The sequence below is a fragment of the Pongo abelii genome, chromosome 1 (genome assembly GCF_028885655.2).
Source record: "Pongo abelii isolate AG06213 chromosome 1, NHGRI_mPonAbe1-v2.0_pri, whole genome shotgun sequence".
Taxonomy (NCBI): domain Eukaryota; kingdom Metazoa; phylum Chordata; class Mammalia; order Primates; family Hominidae; genus Pongo; species Pongo abelii.
This window is the reverse complement of record NC_071985.2, coordinates 30,656,664-30,676,596: the sequence shown is the minus strand read 5'-3', so window position 1 is coordinate 30,676,596 and position 19,933 is coordinate 30,656,664.

Genomic DNA, 19,933 nt, shown 5'->3' with positions numbered 1-19,933 from the left:
CAAAACAGTTCAAATCTAAAAGTCAGAACCGAAATCAAAGCCAAAACAGTTCAAATCCAGTCAAAATCAAAACCAAAACCAACGTGCTGATAAAGGCACACTGTGGGTGATTAGGCCATGCTTCCACTCAAATGGAGTGGGCAAGTTCCAAGACCAGTCTTACCATGTTCCAGATGTCAGGACTCCAAGCACTGATTCCTCCCAGTGTTCAGCCACTGCGTTAATCCTCCACGGGGGTCTGCAGCACACTGGTCTGGCGAGGCGTTCCACCTGGGCCATTGCCTACCTAGAGCACTCTCAGGATCCACGTCGCTTAAGTTGGCCGGAGTCCCCCACAGGGATGCTCCACAGGGCAGGCCTAAGCTGCCTAAGGGGCTGCCTCGACCATCTGTTAATCACCTGGCTTCCTGGTCAAGAAACCAAGAAACGTAGCAGGACCAGTGGCAGACAAAACCTCTCAGACACTGGTTTTAGGAAGGAAGAGGCTTTAATCAGCTGGGAGCATCAGTAGACTTGTGTCTCAAGATCAGAGCTCCCAGAAGTAAACATTCCTGTCCCTTTTAAGGGCTTACGACTCTAAGGGGTCCACATGAAAGGGTCATGATACATTGTGCCAATGGGAGCTACGTGACTGAGGGCTACATGCGTCAGTGATGGGGGCTATCAGAACAGAACAGAAAGTTTCACAATGCTTCTTCATCCAATGTCTGGAATCTATAAATAACACAAGCAGTTAGGTCAGGAGTTGACCTTTAACTACCAGGCCTGGTTCTTGGCACCAAGCCGTCTGGCTATTGCTCTCACTTCTACTTCTTCCTAACTTTTTGCTTCCTTTTTGAAACAGGAGACAATGAGAGAGGTGGTCTCCTTCCTTAATGGATTGGAAGAATTGGTATTGTTAACCTTACCAGTCAAAGAAATCTGCAAATTCAATGAAATGTCTGTCAAATGATATTCTTCACAGAAATTGAAAAAATAATTCCAAAATTTATATGGAACCCCCAAAGACCCAGAATAGCTAAAGGGATCCTAGTCTGAAAGAACAAAACTGGAGGAATCACCTTGCCTTATTTCAAAGTATACTATAGAGCAATAGTAACCAAAGAAGCGTGGTACTGGCATAAAAACAGACACATAGACTAATGGAACAAAATGGAGAACCCAGAAATAAGTTGATACATCTACAGTGAAATCATTTTTGACAAGGGTGTCAAGAACACATATTTGGGAAAAGACAGTCTCTTTAATAAATAGTGCTGTAAAAACTGAATATCCATAGGCAGAAGAATGAAACTAGACCTCTATCTTTCACCCTATAAAAAATGAAATCAAAATGGATTAATGGCTTAAATATAAGATGTCAAGCTATGAAACTTCTAAAAGAAAACATTGGGAAAACTATTTATCACATTAATCTGGGCAAATATTTCTTGAGTTATACCCCAAAAGTACAGCCGATCAAAGCAAAAATGGACAAATGGGGTCACATCAAGTTAAAAGGCTTCTGCACAGTAAAGGAAACAATTAACAAAGTGAAGAGACAACCAGCAGAATGGGAAAAACTCTTGAAAACTATCCATCTTACAAGAGATTAAAAACCAGAATATATAAGGCACTCAAACAACTCTATAGGAAAAAATCTAATAACCTAATTAAAAAATGGGTAAAATATCTGAATAGACATTTCTGAAAAGAAGACATACGAATGGCAAACAGGCATATGAAAAGATGCTCAACATCACTGATCATCAGAGAAATGCAAATCAAAACTACAATGAGGTATCATCTCACTTCGGTTAAAATGGATTTATCCAAAAGACAGGAAATAACAAATGCTGGTGAGAATATGGAGAAAAGGGAACCCTCATACACTGTTATGGGATGTAACTAGTAGAGCCACTATGGATATCAGTGTGAAGGTTACTCTGAAAACTAAAAATTAAACTACCAGAACTACAATCCAGCCCTCCCACTGCTAGGTATACACCCAAAATAAAGGAAATTAGTTTATCAAAGAGATCTCTGCACCCTCATGTTTATGGCAGCACTATTCACAATAGCCAAGACTTGGAAGCAACCTAAGTTTCCATCAACAGACAAATGGATAAAGAAAATGTGGTATGTATACACAATGGAGTACTGTTCAGCCATAAAAAGAATGAGATCCTATCATTTGCAACAACATAGATGGAACTGGAGGACATTCTGTTAAGTGAAATAAATCAAGCACAGAAAGGAAAATTTTGCATGTTGTCACTTGTTTGTGGGAGCTAAAAATTAAACTAATTGAGCTAATGGAGATGGAGAGTAGAAAGATGGTTACCAGAGGCTGTGCTGTGGTTGGGGATGGGGATGTGAAATGAGGATGGTTAATGGGTACAAAAATATAGTTAGATGGAATAAATAAGATCTAGTATTTGATAGCACAACAGGATGATTACAGCCAACAATAATGTATTGCACATTTTAAAGTAACTAAAAGGGTATAATTGGAATGTTTCTAACAAAAAGAAAGGATGAATGCTTGAGGTATTGGAATATACCATTTTTCTTGATGTGATTATTACACATTGTATGCCTGTATCAAAATATTTTGTGTGCCCCACAAATGTACACACCTACTATGTACCCATAAAGATTAAAAATTGAAAGAAAAAAAAGAGAATAAATGCTTAATTCTTTCCCTTTATCACTTTTAATAGGAAATGACAAAACAATGTAATATAAAATGTTAAAAGTTGAAAAATACCCTTTTAAAGCATTTAGAAACCCTGAGATTCTTTTCATAACTCGCAATTAGGTTAAACTAGCAATATCACTGTGCACATAATCTATTTTATTGCAGATTTATAAAAGCCAGACAGAGGACAATTATTAAGTATGATCTACTTGCTTTATAGTCCATTTGGATCTTTATCAACTACAATCTACTTACTTTAGAGTCCATTTTGATCTAGATGATCAAACAGTTTATCTTCTACTCAGGCGAAAGCAGGGGTGAAATATAAGATTATGCTTACAAAGGAGAGAATAAGACTGTTTTGATATTGTGGTGGAATTTGACCAAAAGTCATTGATAGGAAATTTCTTCTCTATCAAGTGGTGAGAATGTTTACTTCATAGCTAGATATTGGGAAGGGTACAGGAGAAGCATCATCCTGATATAAGAAGAAATGAAGTGACTTGGGGTCTTTTTATTGTTTCCCTGCACTCAGCCCTCACCATCTCCTTTTTCACTAGTAAGCCATTTTGACTCATGAAAACAACAGCATTGAAGTACCAGAAGAACAAACTACAGGTTTAGCTTTCCCCGTTTTTCATTTATTTATTTTACCATAGGACATAAAAGGCATTTATTTCAATGCAGACCGTAATACCCCAGTGAATAATTTTCCATGCCAGGACAAAGTCATCAAAAGTTCTGAGATGCCTTAGAAAATAATCAGGGTTTTTCTTGCCTTTCTCTGCTCATCCCACTCCCCATTGTCTCCTTCCCCTGAAGAATTGTAGCATCAAGGGCTAATAAACTTATTGAACACTCTGTCTTCCCTTGTGAGGTGCCAGGCATTGATTTTGTTCAAAATGCCATAGGTGGTGGCTGCTTGCTCCACACTCTATGCCATTCACTGGAATGACAGACAGCGTGGGAAGAAAGAGAACCAGAGAAACTACAGTGCAGGGAGGGAAGGAGGAGGTGGGGGCCAGTTCTTTACCTATAATAGTCTGCTCCATGACAAAAAGGCAGCCAGAACTATGGTTTTCCAATTGACAGTGAAAAGAAACATCCATACTGTAGAGAGAGTGCTGTAACATTCTATCCCTCCTTGTCTCAATTATTTTACTTTTGTTCCCCAAAGAAATGGTCAGTTGAAAATACCAAACTATGTTGGGCCAAAGGATTAGCTTAAATGTAGCTTCCATGCATGTGGGAATAAAGTAAGAAGGGGGCAGTCCAGCAGAAGCTGAAAGCGGGAAGTCTGATCAAGGAAAGACCACCTCAAAGTTTCACTGTGGCAACCCAACCCTGGAGAACAGGCAGAAAATGAATGCCAGCACAAATGTTAATGTAACAGAATAAGTGGGGGGAGGTTGCCCTTGGCAAGAGAACTAAGCATGTTCATTTTTATAATATAAGAGAGAGAACGAGAAGGAGATTGTGTGCTAGCTCACCAGGTGCACTTTGCAAGCTTTCCCATTTCCCATTTCATTAGTTCCTCTAATATTATTGCAAGAGGCTTCAAAGATATATATAAAGAGGCTTGCCATCCTGCTGGACTCATTTTGACTTCTGTTTGTATTTCATGGTTTGCCTATTAAAAAATATTTTTGCCAGAGGAAAATAAGAAGCATTTCAGAAATGAGCGAGCTTCTATTTACAGAGGTCAGATGCAAAAGTAAAGTTCCAGTAATGTTTTTTAGAACCTGTGTGTCATGGGTTTACACAACTTATGGTCAAGTGAAATGTCTGTAGCATCTATGTGATGCCTTAGTTTTTATATACTGTTGTTTTATAAATTAAATAAAAATGCCATAGCAGAAAGTTTAGAAGTAGGTCATGATTTCTTTTCATGTAAATGCAGTGGAATAAATTTTTACTTTTAATTCAATTTTAATTTTTTGTCTTTTTCCTAAAGAATATGATTTGTCTCCAGTATTTTCTCACACCTGTACCTTCCCACCTCACCCCACTGACCTGCAACCCCTTCACTCTTAACTACCCCATGTCAGGCAATTAAGTATTCTGCTTTCATTTCTTTAGCAAAGACAGGATGCAGAACAAATGCAGAAAGAAAGACCTTCTGTGGCTTCTGAGCTTCAAAACAAAAACTTCAAGCCCATGACAAAAAGTGTAGTTTGAAAGCCCCTAAAGTTTGGGTTTGAGGAATTTCTAAAGTATTTGCTCAAAGGAAACAGGTATACAATAATCAGATTTTAAAAATCAGCCATGTATTTGGCTCTTAGCATGAGAAGAACAAAGAAGGAAGCAGAGGTTTGATAAGGTGTTGGAAGTTGGGGTGGGTCCCTGAGAGGTAGCCTTGTATCCTGCCCTTTCTTCTTCTTCAGCAGTCCCCAGACTTGAGGAAGTGAAAATAGAGGTGTGACTCTGTTTCATTTTCAGGTAAAATCCCAAAAGACAAGAAGTATCCTCGTTGCCCACAATGGCTCAGGAGGAGTAAGTATCTGTGGTGGGTCTAGCCAGGGAGGACTTATGATCTAGACAGCATGATTTAGTTTCTTTCAAAAGACTGTGGCCTAAGACAGTGGCGATTGTTGTCTACATGCCCCACATGAGTGCAGAATCAAGTAAGATGGGCAAGTCAATGACCCAGCAGAGACCACTATAGACTCATGACTGGAGGTAGATGAAACCTGATTATATCAGCAATCCATGAAAACTGATGATATGTAGGGATGCTGTGTATTTCAACAAGAATTCCACAGTTATCTATGAGATTTCAAAATCAATTGGATGGCAAAAAAACGTCCTCATGCTTTCTAAAGAAAAACCAATCTCAAGCTTTCTAAAATTTTTAGAGCTCTAAAAAAGATGGTATATTTGATTAAACGTGTGCATTTCCCCTCCCCAACTCTCCCTCACTCTCACACCCAGGTTGGAATGAGGAGCAAATGAAAAGGTAAACACAATTGGAAATTTCCATCCATTCCATCTCGACCTTTTTTCACTTTCAAGACACGTGGCTTTTGAGGCAAGCAATTGTACAATTGATATTTACATTTATATGTGAGTACCCAGTCCAGTACTTACTCCTAAAGAGGCTTCACTGCTTCTAAACAAAGACAGAGAGACTCATATCTAGGTTTCTAGGTTTAATAGAGGTAGGACAGCAGAAGGCAATGAAAACATTTTTTTCTCAAAGAAGAAAATTGCCTAAGAGGACAATTGATGGGTCAATTAGAAGCAGTTCTTTGAATTTGGGAGAATACATAATTAGTCTTCTAGTGAAGGCAGCTGGTAGTTTATTTTTGTGCTAGACTTTAATTAAAAATTGAAGATTTTTTTTTTATTTCACAAAGCATTAAATTGGGTTAGGTCTTGTCAATCTATACAGCTGGGACCTGCACTATCAGTCATTGAACACAAAGGAAAACTTGTTTAATATTAACCTCAGAAATGTATAATTTGGAATGTAAACCTACTGCCATAGGAGGGAAAAAGAAAACCTAGTGCATTCCAAGGAGAAATAGAAAGTTTTTCTTTAAAAAAAAAAAAAAAAACTTGTGTATCAGATTACCTGGGGCCACTACTTCATTTTAATAGTATGGAGAACAGGATGTAAACTTATAATAATGTTGTATATTATTTAAACTCTCTCTGAGTATAAAGTAAGTTATTATGTGAGAAATGAAATGTTATTTTCTATTTGCATCATGAACCAGGAATACAGACATGGGATTAGATTGTAGGAGGAGAGTTTTATAATAAACTTAAGACAGTTTGTAAAACCCTGGAAGATGTTTCAATAGAGGTCATGAGAATTGCCAAGAAGGTAAATCCTTGAGATGGTAACAAAAATATTAAAATTAAACTGATACTGAAAAAATGTTAAATAGAAAACAGTTTAGGATTATTGGAAAATAATTATTACTGGAAGAAGAGAAATTGAACAAATAACATAAGGCTCTAAGACTTCAGAATTTCCCCGATAGAGGATCTAGTCTCTGATGTTCTGGCCAGCCTTAATGGAAAGAAGCCAATGACATCGTGAACCTGTGAAGTCCTTCCTGTCTTCAGCATCTGATTATAAGATAACACCAAATATTCTGAAAATATGTGCGATGTTTGGCTATGTTTTCATCAATGAAACTTGTTGACCTTTTCACTAAATAAATACCAAATAACCTTAAAATAATTGAGATGCTAATGTTTTTACTCACTATCATAAGACCTTTCAAATCTTAACTCTAAAACTTCCTTTCCTTTTATTGTAGAAAATTATGATAGAGCAAAAACTTTAAGAGCTGATATCCAAAAGCAAGATGACTTGAGAGAGTGAAATGCTTGTCCAACAAAAATTTACTTTGTCTTTTTTTTGGGGGGTGGTGTGTAGTATGTTCCTCCAGGTATGTGCTTAGGAATAAGAAAGCTGAAAAAGGTTGGACTTTACCACCAGAGTGTCAAATCCTGAGTTTCTGACCCCTGTATCAGAATCATTTCAGGTGCTTTTTAAAAGTTCATATTCCTGGGCTTCAACCCAGACCTCCAATGAGAATCTCTAGGGGTTCAAGACTCAATAATCTACATTTTAAATAAGATCAACGGATGATTTTTTATGCCCTAAATTTATGGGTGAAAAGTCTTATAAAAATTATGTTGGGAAACTTTTTGTTCAGGTTCAGATTACATTTTAAATAAAACATGGAGATGTTCAAATTTTCTTGAATGTTTGAAATCAAATTAAAAATACTGGAAAGAGGTTGGATCATAGGTATTGGCACAAATGCAGAGCTGTCTTCAAACTATGTTCATTGTGCCAGAATTTTATAATTTATCTCCTAATGTCTGTCATGGTTTTGCACACATCTCATTTAACAGCCTTTTCTCTTTTTTTTTTGTCTTTTTTTTTTTTTTTTTTTTTTTACTGACTCACCTTCATGGAGTCTTACCTGCATATTCTATTTAAATTTCAAAAATGTATAATCTTAATGTGTACTTATATTTTATCAATTTATATAATATTTAATTAAAGTACATAAATACTTTAAAAGACAACTGGCATAACAACATTTGGGGCAAACACAATGGACTCTAGACAACTAAACTGGTGGTAGCGGAAATATGTGAGAAATTAGCCTTCTGGAGCTAGGCATTCAGTTTACCAGTGAGTGTAGTTGATAGAGGAAATTCTGATCATTTAGTAAAAGTGATCCTACTATATCATTGTTCCCTTTTAATATGAGCTTACCATGACACTGAGAGTAAGCAATTAGGACACATATTCTCTCAGTGACAGAGACAGCAATCAAAACCAAGTCATCCTAAGAGCAAGGCTCTCTCCTTTTTCCTCCACTTGGACCTCTTAACATAATTTCCTCCCCAAGACTAGCTTTATTAGTACTTGGAAGAAGACACTCATCTATTTGTGATTGGAGGAATCTTGCAATCCTCTCATCCAAGAAATGCCTCCTCCTACAGCATGTTATAAAGTCTGGAATGTCTACCTTCATTCTGTTGTCTAGCTCTGTGACTGACGGTCCAAAATAAAATGCAAAATACATTAGCTGAGAGGATTTGCATATTAAATCTTCTTCAAACATAAAATGCTTAGTCAATTAGCTAGGGTAATGCAGATTTCTAAATAAAACCAAACCAAAACAAACAAACAAAAAAACTTGCCAGCACATTTTGGCACATTTTGGTTACATCTGGCAGACTGGCAGCATAGAGGCAATGTGAGAGAGATAGAGCCCCAAGGAGAGAGGTAAGAAAGGGAGGTAAAGAAGCAAAATCACTTTTCCCATTTCATGCTGAAGGTAGGACCTGATTTTTTCCAACCTCAACAATACTGCGTGTCTAAGAATCCAAAACGTCTGCCCTTTATTGACCAAATAAAGAATTTTTTGGCATTCTTTTGCGTAAAAACTACATTGACTATAGAATAATCCTTTTGAACTGACTTAAAAGCTCCATCATCCTCTGACCCCGTTCTCTCTAGCCTCATCTAGAAACCCCTGTTTTCTTGCGGAACCTGGCCAAATTGTCACCTCAACTATTGAATCTACCTGTATACTTCTAGAGAGAATTTTTCACTCTCTTGTGATCTCAGTATCACCTTGTGTACACTTCTATTGCTGACTCATTGCACTTTATTTAGTTTATCTGTTACTCATCTGTCTCCCTAACAGGGCTGGGATGTCTATCGCATCTTTATATTTCCAAAGCTACTTAGAAGAATTGCTTATAAGTGAGTGAATTAACAGATGAAAGCGCTAGGCCATCAGCATTTAATCATGGGCCTTTAATGAAAATGGAGTTAGGGAGCATTGACCCATATCTTAGATCTATAGTGAATAGGGTGATAACATCACAGCCTCACCTGTTGGTGGCTGACCATGACAGCCACTGAGACCGAAATAGCCTTTGTAGGTAGTCATTCTAGGATGCTATTTCCCTCTTTAGGTTTTGGGTCTTGAAGCAGTTACTTTTGTCCCATTGGCAAATATATTTCCTGCGGCCATTCAGCCTGCCACTGATGCATTTCAAGAAACTTAAGCTTGTACCATAAGGTTCTGCATCTAAAATATTTGTGAGAGTTTTTCTACCTAACATTTTTGGGCTGCAATGCTTTAAACCCTGCAGAGCATGGCCGTTCTGTTCTCTGCCTCCTGGATTGCTTGCATCTTATTTAAGGGCATCAACAATTCTTCGGCACTGCAAATCAAACAGTGTGCACTAGTAAATCAAAAACTATGCTGGACAATGCAGCCCTTTTCTAGGTTCATGCCTGAGAACAATTGTAAGCTTTTGATCAGAATTTCAAATGCTGCCAAAGTATTTTTTAAGACAAGTTATTCAACACGCAACAAAACAAGTTTCTGTACTTTTTTTCTAGACTATGTGGGATAATTTTCCATATAGCCAAGAAGGTATAAGGGAGACAGTCATTAAATCCACCCCTACTTATTAACCTTCTCTTTTATCAACAGGATTATAAACTCATAAGAGTTATCAGTATTTCTGATTAAATTTGTTGGGGCTGGAGCAAGGAGAGCCAAAATCAAATAAAGCTAGATTTAAATCTAAGACTTTCTTCAAGATTAGATTATTGTTTACTAGAATTTTCTAGCCAATGTCTAAAAGAGTCAAGTTCAAATTAATAAGCAAAAATCTTTTTGAGGCTGCCATGTAGGAGCCCACTGAGGTTACAGAGATAATGTTGTTTCTTTGCCTCTAAAATCTGTTTTATATTTTTCATGTGACATTTTTCTAGTCATTGGAGAAATGATCACCACAACTGGGAGAGATTTTTGTACTCACAGGAGAGTCAGCATGGCCTATAGGAAGGCAGAATAAGTTCATATCCCTGCACTATATTAATTCAGGCACAGGAACAAGAAAAGACCCAATCTCTCTCCCAGCCATGCCAAGGAACCCATACCAATCAATGTCTTGAAAAAGCCAGGGCTCATATGAAGTACTGGTATTTATTTCCATCCCACAGGCCTAAAACCAAACAAATAGTTGCATTTCAAGGGGCCTACAAAGGAACTTGTTTTAACTTCCACCACAGAGCTGTTAATTTCTAGTTAATGAAAGTCAAAGGTTCTTTTGGAATTTTTTTTCTTTTGGGTGCCCAGAACTGAAACTTGGGATGTTGTATGGTATTATAACAGCTTTTACTCAAAATTTAGCACCAGACTGAATGACATCTAAATTATGAGCTTTTGCTTCATGCAAGGCACCCTTTAAACACTTTGCGTATGATAACTCACTTAAGCTTCAGAATTAACCCAGTGAAACCCAATGAAACCCCATTCTACAGATGAGGTCAAATAGCTTAAGTAAATTGCCTGAAGTTACACAGTGAATGAGTGGCAAAAATCAGCTCCAGGGCCTGGGCTAATAATTATGCTAATAATTCAAAGTGGCATTATTTATAAGATTTATGACTTTCTAGCCCTCCAACAATAGAAGATGAGAACATAAACTGTATCTCATCTATACAATTGAAAGCCACATAGCCACATATTCATGTAGGAAAAGTTTTCTCATTAATATGGAAAAATAAAGGCAAGCTTTAGAGCCCTATAATAGCATGCAATTTTTATCAGAAAGGTAAATAAAATTATGTAATATATATTTAAATGAACATATAAATTTTTAGCTAATTTATAAATATACAAAATCTAGAAGAACATATATGAAAAAGTTAACAGTGGTTCTTTGTGAGTGGTAGGAGAACGGGTATTTTTTCCCTTTTTGTTTAAATTTATTTTCCCATTTTACTACAATAATCATATTGTAGTAAATCAGATTGTGTGATTTAAAAAGTTATATAAAGTAAAAATTAAAAGGGGTCCTCTAAAAATAAGTGGTTTTGTATAAAAAAAAGGAGTTCTTTTGTGATAAGGCAGCAAAAAACTTGGACTTTATATTGTGAAATGGCAAACTAGCAACGAAGAAGGAAAATACTCTATGTGCCCATGGGAAACCCTAGAGAAAGGCCCGGGAGTTGGGTGATATCCCCGGCTACAACTGAATTTCACAGACTTACTGGGCCCTGGTATCACATCTAGGCATTCATTTTTCCTAGACATCATATCTCGTAAGAGATGGAAACAATCGTTCTAAATTTAACTGATTGGAAAACAGGAAGAAACTTAGACAAGCCCATTGTATAAAGGAACTGTAATCTATGAAAGGCACAAAAGCCCATTTTCTTATGAAATGCCCACAATGGAAGTTTTTCAAGGCACAAAAAGTGTCCTTGTCACTGACCCTTTACAATACTCTGAAAACAGTTTTTAATTTTCTCAACTCTAAAATAATAGAACCATTGCTTTTTGACTTGGATACTTAAGTTGGGGGGCAGTAGCTAAGAAACATGGGAGAGATATGTTTGTAGTGTATGAAGGGGTTGGGATTGCTTTGCTATAGTTGTGGTGTGGTATTTGACTTTGTATCTTAGGGTCAAAAGCAATTCTCAATTGAGAAAAGGGCAATGAGTAAAGGGTCTAGACTGAGTCTGACTTTGACCTAGTTCCCTTTATACATCCCTTCTTTAGAGATGTATGTTACCTTAGATTTCCAGGCATGACATCGTCCTGGTCACCCTTTCTTTTTCCCTTGTTTTTCTCCTTTTTGCCCCATCTTTCACATGTCAGCATGTCCCAAGACCCTCTCTTCAGCCCTCTAATTCTGTATCTCACCTTACAGAGAACTCATCTCCTCTTCTGCCTTCATACCTGCACAAGTAATTGTCAAATTGATGAGATTAGTCCTGGGAAAATCAGGAAAGGCTTTATAGAGGAGGCAGGCTTTTTGAGAGGTGATGAATTTCAGTTGGGAAACTGTGTGCAGGGGGAAAAGGCTCTCAGATAAGGGAAACCTTACTAACTAAAGCACAGAGAGGTAGAGAAGTTCTGAGTCTGTGAGGGAGACTGCTAGTTTGGTAGGAAACTTGATCATTGATCCTTGGAAACACTAATAAACAATGCTTTCATTTTTCTGTCACATCTGCATGTTTCTTTCTTGCTTCTGTGTCTCCAAGTACCTTCCTGGACAAATGAAGCTTCCTGGTCCATTTGTGCTTCATTTACACACTGGTTATTTTTCTCACTTCTGAGTGTCTCAGGCCATCAAGGGAAAAATCCCAGTCTTTCCCTGCCGACTATTTAGACAAGAGCTGAGTTCTTCTCCTTCTTAACCCTTATTAGCCATCAGAGTTTATTCTGATGCTCAGTGTTTAGAGTTGTTTGCTCATGTAATGTGTCTTTTTCATGGTTTGGTCTTTTACTCACAATTTTAAATACCTGGAGCTAGCAGGACTCTAGTGAGACAGCATTTATGGACTTACGTTATACTTACTTAGCTTATTTTAGTCCATACTTGAACCGGCAGGACTCATACATATATCTCCTATTGTATTGTTTTGGAATGTAATAGTCAAAGACCAAGTCCATTTAATTTGTTTGATATAGTGTTCTTTACAATGACCAAATCAGTTTAATTTGCTTGGAACAATATTCTACACAGCATTATGCAGAAATGGATACTTCATAGATACCTTTTGACAAATATGATATTGATGATCCAATCTTCATAAAGAACTTTTAGTTTCATGAAAAAGAAATCTTCTAAATAGATTAAATGAATGCAAATATACTTTTTTTTAGAACTCTTACTCTCAATCATTTAAGAAGTAGTTTTACGAAAAAGGAAAGTGTCTCGAATGAAGACATTCACCGAAAAAGTTTTAAATTTCCAATCAAAATTACTTTTAAAAACTAATACAGGCTGGGCGCGGCAGCTCATGCCTGTAATCCTGTAATTTGGGAGGCTGAGGCGGGCAAATCACGAGGTCAGGAGTTCGAGACCAGCCTGGCCAACATGGCGAAATCCTGTCTCTACTAAAATACAAAAATCAGCCGGGTGTGGTGGGGCACTCACCTACTTAAAAGGCTGAGGTAGGAGAATCGTTTGAACCCAGGAGGCAGAGGTTGCAGTGAGCTAAGATACATGCCACTGCACTCCAGCCTGGGTGACAAAACAAGACTCCATCTAAAAAAAAAAAACAAAACACCTAATATATGTTGAGGTCTTCTTAAATGCCAGACATTTAATAATACCCTTATGATGTAAGTATTATTACTACCATTTAACAGATAACAAAACTGGGGCTATAACATTACCGTAACAGGAACAAGGTCATAGAGCTTGTAAATGTTCAACAATAGTTAAGTAAATTATGTTACATCAACACAGGGGAACTATTTAAAATCATTAAAATGACCATAATACTGACTAAGGAAACATTAAAAAGTTCTTTAAAGTCCAATGAAAAATTCAACTATGGCATTATGTATATACCTAATGGTTATTGACATTTGACATTTTAAAATTATAGACACAAATTGTGATAGTCTAGGAAGGAGAAAGAAAATAAAATGGTTATATTATTAGGATGATGAGTTTAGTGTTGTTTCATTCTTTTAGTCCAAGTTATTATTAGTGTAATTTTATGTGATTTTAAAAAATAATTATGTAAAAATAGAATGAATGTGAATGTCAGCATATTCTCTGGAAGGATACCTCATTTTTTTATTTTTTTGAGACCCAGTCTTGCTCTGTTGCCCAGGCTGGAGTGCAGTGGCACGATCTTGGCTCACTGCAAACTCCGCCTCCCGGGTTCACGCCATTTTCCTGCCTCAGCCTCCCAAGTAGCTGGGACTACAGGCGCCTGCCACCACACCCGAATAATTTTTTGTACTTTTTTAATAGAGTCGGGGTTTCACCATGTTAGCCAGGATGCTCTCGATCTCCTGACCTCATGATCCGCCTGCCTCGGCCTCCCAAGGTGCTGGGATTACAGGTGTGAGCAACAATACCTCATGTTTCTGTAAGAATTCTTGAGAAAGATATTATAGATATCTCTTCTTTATTCCTATCTATATATTATCCACTTTTGTAGATAATTATTCCCTCTTGGAAATGGAAAAATGATTGAGAGGGCAGAGCTTTGATCCCAAATTTATGTATTTTTTTCTCTGCTGTCTCTGAAAACTGCTTTGATTACATAGTCTAAAAGATATAAGAAATTGGGATATCACCTAAGGAACTGGGTTAAGTTGGATTGCCAATGTAGATTTTTGTATGAGTTGGACAGAAATAATGATTTTATCAGCTTCCTCAGTTTGCTCTGCAGATGTCTTGCTTCTTGTTGAAATGAGAAGGGAGAAACAACTTAGCTGCGGAAGCTTCCCTGTATGCCTCTTGACAAGTACTGTGCAATATATTTGACATTTTTTTGGGTAGACATAATTATGGCTTTAGTTCCCCACCCCACCCCACCCCCACACACAAAGGGGAAAAAGTACTTAAAGAGAAAACTACAAACAAACAACAGTATGGAAACACATTTTATATGACCCCTGAAATAAAATGTTAATTTATTTGTATCACAATGAGGCATAATCCGAAATAGCAGAAAAGCAACCTCCATAAATTGAAATAGGCAAAGACTCTTAAAAGGATAACAGCCATTTATGGAAGCATTTAAAATAATTGAAGGGAACTGGAGTGCAAAAACAAACTCTATACCCATGGCTCCAAATCCCTGGTTCCACAAAAGAGGCAAGGACATTTGTTTCCGCACACATCTGGATCTATGATGCCTGCCCCTCCACCCACTGACCGACACTCACAAAAGCTACAGGGATAACCTACCATCGAAGAGGAGGCTTTCCTACTTGTATGTAGTATGAAATCATAAATCCTACATTATTTAGATGAGCAGTGAAAATGGAAAGCTTTAAAGTTTGTACTTTCCACAGGAAGTCTCAATCCTCCCTGAACAGATGATTTTGATTTCAGAGTACACAGTGGGCCTTTAACTTCTTCAGCTTCAGGGGGATGTTAAATTCCAAGACTCCTTCACTATCCTAAAGAAACAGCAATAAAACATGTTTCAGGATTCAATTCCTTCAGCTTCAGAGGCTGAGATGGATGAACTAGTTTGGGGGAAATGAGACATGACCCAACCCTTCACCTAAACAAAAATGACTCCAAATTGAACTTTTTAGAAAGTTCAATACTATGTAATAGAAACTTTCTTAAAAAGAAATACTGATTTTACATTGTACACTATCCAATTCCCATTGTGCCTAGAAGTAGAAGAACTGAATTGAAATGGAAAGAAGGGATGGATTCCTTTCCTCCTACCAGCACAGGGAAACAGCCAGGAACACCAACAAAGAGACAGGGGGCATGTTCTCCTTGCAACCAGTCACTCTGAAAAGTTTATGCAAGCTATTCATAAGCACTCATTTGGTTAAAGATGAATCTTCATGGCAGTTTTTAAGCCATTTATCTCAATGGATCCAAAGATATGTTCTGAATTAAGCTAACTTAACATCAATTCATCTTATAATTTCTTTTAATCTGTAAGATAATTCTTCAAGCCATTGCAATTGGCCATATATGAATTAGAATTGATGGCATAGGACCATATAAGAAATTCTTTTATCAAAATAAATGAATGTAAAAGTATGTAAATTATGCTTCCAAACTTTTTCAAATAGTGAGTGATTAATTAATTTTTTATCATCTCTGCCGTCTGATCTGTGAGCAACAGGCTGAACTATAAGACAACTGACCTGGATTTGAGGTAGTTCTATGGGTATTATGGGTATAGAAGAAAGGAAATGTTACTTGCTCTTATGAGGAGTGAACCTATATATTCAACTATTCAACACTTCATCGAGACAAAGACCACAGAACTGCCAGTTACTTAGGAGGTCTTGCCACACAGTAGAAAGCACACTCGGACAGCTAAACTGGGAGTCAATTCCTGGCTACGTTTATGTGAAGCTGGACAAGCTACTTAATTTTTAAACTAACTCTCCTTTTTTAATTCATAAAAGCAGCAGAAACCTACTTCATTCCTTTGTAAGATGCCTATACGTAATAGGTACCATAAAATGGAGTATGCTAGCTCTACGCAGTTCTGATAGGCTAAGCTATTCAGACATTGATAGAAACAAGAAACCATTACCACACAGTAAGTAGTGTGCATTTTAAAAAGGCTACTTAAGCTTCATTCAAGAAAGGTCTTAATTCTCTAATTGTTTTTAAAGACCTATTTTGTATATTCTTTGGCAGCAAATAATTTAGTGTGCTCAGGAATGGCGGAGAGAAGAAAAAAAATGGAGCCAGACAATGGAAGGGAGATACTCTTTAGGAATTAGTGGGTTCACTGACAAAGAGTATCTGTCTGTGGGTTACAGTCAGAGGGAGGAGAGCATAACTGACTGCCTGTTAAAGGAGACAGCAGAGGAAAACCAGGAAGGCCAGGGACGTATCCTTTGGTAAGCGTCAAGACGTGGGGAGGTATTATAGCTCTTTAGTAGTCTTAGTAGTAACTATCTCATCACAGTGTGGGGAGAAGGTGAGTGACTCATTTTAAGTAAAAGAAGATAGTGCTTGATGCAGGGAGGATCACAGAGACAAAGATGTAATACTAAGTATTTCACTCAAAGAAACCATATTTTAAAAATCCCCAGCAAAGCCTTCCTTTCTTCCTGTTTAGAAAGTTGAATGAGCTGACAGTGATTCTGTGGAAAGGGTTATCACAGAGGGAACAAAGGTATTGCTAAACTCAAACTATAAACTCTATACTTCAAAAAATATCTAAAATTAAAGTGTCTATTCATGGTCTGGAACAAATCAGATACCTTTAGCAATGATTACACTTGAACTGATTATAAAGTTGACAAAAAGTGCATTTTAATGAAGCTCTCTTGTGATCCCAATACCACAATGCTGTTCAATAAATTATTCTCTACACTTTTCTAAAAGCTTGAAATACTTCAGATATTTTTAAATAGAAAGTAAGAAAAGGAATTGTAAACATTATAGACACACATGGTCTTACAAGTTCAGATAATCCCACTGGGGCAGTGTTTAAGTAATTGATTTTGAGTAACTTTGGCCTCAAAGTGAAGCCGTACTGCTTTCCCAAGTAATCTGGGGAGTATATGGGAATGCAGATGGTGTGATGGAAAATTTTAAAGACTTCACCTAAAATGCTGTATTCTTTTATTTCACCTTATTGACTGGAACAAAATAAATCTACATCTCTGTAATTCCAAGAAGCATCTGTTTCTTGTGGATACACAAGGTCTAAAAATGTATAACATATGTTTAAGTTGCACCAAGAAATATGACCACAGTAAACTCAAGTAAACCTCAAACATATCTACCTGAAACGGTTTGTGCCTGCATGTTTGCATGTAATGTGCCTAGGCGAGACCAAGTTTGAACCAGATATTATTAGTAGCATCATTTCTACTCGACTGGATTCTTGTTGTATTGTCATCTCTAGTTTTCTTAAGAGATTTAGGAGGGAGGAACTCATAGTCTGCACATAGTCAATGCTCTTTTCCTAACACGACTCCAACTCCAACCAAGATTTTCACTGTCTTACGTAGGTTTTTTTGTGTGCTACTTTACTGACAATTTATAGCAAATTGTTTACTGAAATTCATCTGTTCTTTTCCCTCGCAAGTAACTTCTTGGTTCACTCATTTCTACACCTCATAAGTGATGAGTAATATTCACCACTGGCTGCATCATCAAAAAGTCATACTCAAAACCATGTTATTACATGAACTCACAGAAATCAATTACTTGAACACAGAAACTCAAATTACTTTGATTAAGTAATCAAAATCAATTACTTAAACACTGCCCCAGTGGGATTATCTGAACTTGTAAGACCATATGTGTCTATAATGTTTACAATTCCTTTTCTTACTTTCTATTTAAAAATATCTGAAGTATTTCAAGCTTTTAGAAAAGTGTAGAGAATAATTTATTGAACAGCATTGTGGTATTGGGATCACAAGAGAGCTTCATTAAAATGCACTTTTTGTCAACTTTATAATCAGTTCAAGTGTAATCATTGCTGAAGGTATCTGATTTGTTCCAGACCATGAATAGACACTTTAATTTTAGATATTTTTTGAAGTATAGAGTTTATAGTTTGAGTTTAGCAATACCTTTGTTCCCTCTGTGATAACCCTTTCCACAGAAATGTGAGTTTTCTGTGTTAGTGAAATTTCCCAGCTTTATATAACCCACTGGATTTAATTTTTACATAACCTCACGCTGGTACGGCTCATAGTTACTCTGCATGACCATAGTCATTTGCTTTTACACTACAGCTATATTTTACCTTTCCAGGAAGAAAACGTATTCCTTTCCAATCCCTGTGTTATGAAAAACTCTCTGCTTTATTTTTTCAGAGGGAGTTCTTATCTCCCCAAACTATTGAATGCTATGGGCAGAGAAAGCATTCTAAACGCATTCTAGTAAAATCTTCTCTGATGTCAGATAAGATACTGGTTTGCAATTCAATTGAAATATATTTCCATGCTGTAGATATCAGGTTACTATTTAAATCTTTAACAGTAGCCACACTTCATAATTTGGAACCAAAAAAAAAAAGCATTGTTTATTTAATTTGTTTTGGAATTATTTAGCAATTCCTGAAGCAGATTTTTAGGAATTCTTTTTTCTTTAGTATTGATCCTTTACCTACTTACTAAAAATTCTTGTTTGAGAGAGCTTCCAATAAGAGGTAGGCCTGCATTTTCTTTTTCTTCTCTCTACTTTCCACCCCTAAATGATTCTGGTTCTATACAGAACTGAAATTTTCCCCAAACATGAGGGCAGTTGACTTCACTTGTGCCACTTTATGGAATGAAGAAAATGCTTAGTGGAAAATTAGTCTATTGCTGTTGTAAGAAACTACCATAAATTCAGCATTTTAAACCAATATAAATATTATATCATAAATCTATAGGTCAAAAGTCTGGGTGGCCTTGGCTGGGCTCTTTGCTCATGGTCTCACAAGGTCAGAATCAATGTGTTAGCCAAGCAAACACTTATTAGGAGGTTGGGAGAAGAATCCTTCTCCAAGATCAATCAGGTTGTTGGCAGAATTTAGTTTCAATGCGGTTGAAAGACTGAGGTCCCTATTTCCTTGCTGATTGTCACCCAGGAATCATTCTGGAAAACCACTATGTTCCTTGGCTTATGGGCCCCTTCTTCCATCTTTAAAGCCAGAAATGCAATAGAGACGTCATACTTTAAATCCCTATGTCTCCCCCCATCCCCATCTCTTCTATCTCTTCTGCTGCTGCATCTTGCTGACTACAGCAGGACAAATTTCTGTTTATGGGGGCTTATGTAACTGCTTAGGCCCACCTGGATAATCCAAGATAATTACCCTATTTTAAGATCCATACCTTAACCACATTGGCAAAGTCACTTTGGCCATGGGAGGTAATATATTCATTTCCAGGATTAGGGAGTGGAAGCTTTGAGGGGAGTGTTATTCTGCCGAACGGAGCAGAAGGGGTTTTTCTTTTTCTGTTAGTAGTGTGGGCATCAGGAAGACTTGCGAAAAACGGAATGTTTTCTTCTGCTACAAATGTAATTGCCCAGAAAAAAATACCAACTAGGTAAACTGGTGACTCTGACGGTCCTGAGGAAATTCTTATGATGATGTTTAGAGATAGGAGTTCAGTTAGTTAGCACGTGCATTCCTGAAATCTAAATAATTTGATAGCCCTTTTTGTTAATAACAGTTTTTGTAAAATACCACATTAAGACCTATCAGGCTTACTTTTCCAAGGCTTAAGAGGGATTTCAACCAACAGAAGTGTCTGAGGCCTTAGTAAGTGACTTGTA